This window comes from Mus pahari, chromosome 5 (assembly GCF_900095145.1).
Source record: "Mus pahari chromosome 5, PAHARI_EIJ_v1.1, whole genome shotgun sequence".
In the NCBI taxonomy this organism is placed as follows: domain Eukaryota; kingdom Metazoa; phylum Chordata; class Mammalia; order Rodentia; family Muridae; genus Mus; species Mus pahari.
Genome location: NC_034594.1, coordinates 122,177,633 through 122,178,806, shown reverse-complemented (window position 1 = coordinate 122,178,806; position 1,174 = coordinate 122,177,633). Strand labels below are relative to the sequence as shown.

General features: G+C 49.7%; 1 pseudogene; it reads right to left on the bottom strand.

The window, feature by feature from the left end:
• Nucleotides 1-237: 237 nt before the first annotated feature.
• LOC110322021 lies at nt 238-1,055 on the bottom strand (annotated as a pseudogene).
• Between the last annotated feature and the right edge of the window lie 119 nt (nt 1,056-1,174).

The following is a 1,174-nucleotide window of genomic DNA, read 5'->3' as shown; positions in this document are numbered from 1 at the left end:
CAAGGGACACAGGAGTGGCTCTATTCATTTGTGACAGCTTCTCTTTTAATATTCTGCAGTTTGGGGGTCTTGGCAGGAGTGTTGGGGCTTAGGGTGGGGTTATTTGGAGCCTGGCTCTTGGCCACAGATACCTCATTCATCTGGGATGGTGTGCCGGCCTTCACCCTCCTCCTTTTCTTCTTGCTTGCTTGCTTGCTTGCTTGGTCTTTACCAGTGGAGCAGGCATGGTACCCTCTGTCATTGCATCCTGCTGTGATGCAGCATTCTTTTCTGGTATGGTGCCCTCATATTTAAGTTTCTTTTGCTTCTTGGTCTCTGGCAAGAATCCCCTTTTCTTCTGCTTTGTGCTAATGGACTCTAGGTGTCGCTAGGAATATTCTTGGCATTCTTCTTTTCTGACTTTGGACACTGGACTCCTCACATCCTTCTGGTCTGGCAGTAGAGAACATAGAGGCAATTGGAGCCAGACGAGTGATTTCCCTGCTTCAGGCTTTGCTGCAGGCTCTGATGCTTGCTCTGAAACCTACCTAAGAGAGCAGTGAAGTCCACAGACAGCTTCTCTTGATCGACTGTCCTGAAGAGAGCTCCAGAGGGATAGCTCCCTCTGGAGCTCCTCCTTGCTCTGTGCCTCCCCAAGAGTCTGCAGGGTCTGGGTGGCCTTTCCTATTAGTAACCAGTTGCTTCCACTCAGGATCCTCAAAACATACTCTCAACTCCAGTGCAGACAGGGTCTTCTGGAGCATCAAGCATTCCTGGACATGATGGTGGGACCAAGATTGGAGAGCCTCATGCTGGACCAGAATGGGGAGCAGGTTCTTACAGATCACCAAGTACTGGGAGAAAAGGCTGAGGAACACGGGAACCGTGAGTGGACTGATAAGCTTGATCAGAAGAGATTCCAATGATGCCAAATACACCCAGGTCACAAAGTTCAACTCTAAGCAACTGGCAGTCTGGTTGTCTGAATCCTTGGGCTCAGGCATGGTGTCAGCTCCCTGTAACTTCTGACCATTTTGGCGTCTCTTAGTGATGTTGCCCTTGAGGACTTGGAGCATGTGAGCAGTCAGAAGAGTTCAGAACTTTCAGCAGTCAGTGTTTGCCAGCAGGGTAATAAGAGAGAGGGAAAGAGAGAGAGAGAGAGAGAGAGAGAGAGAGAGAGAGAGAGAGAGAGAGA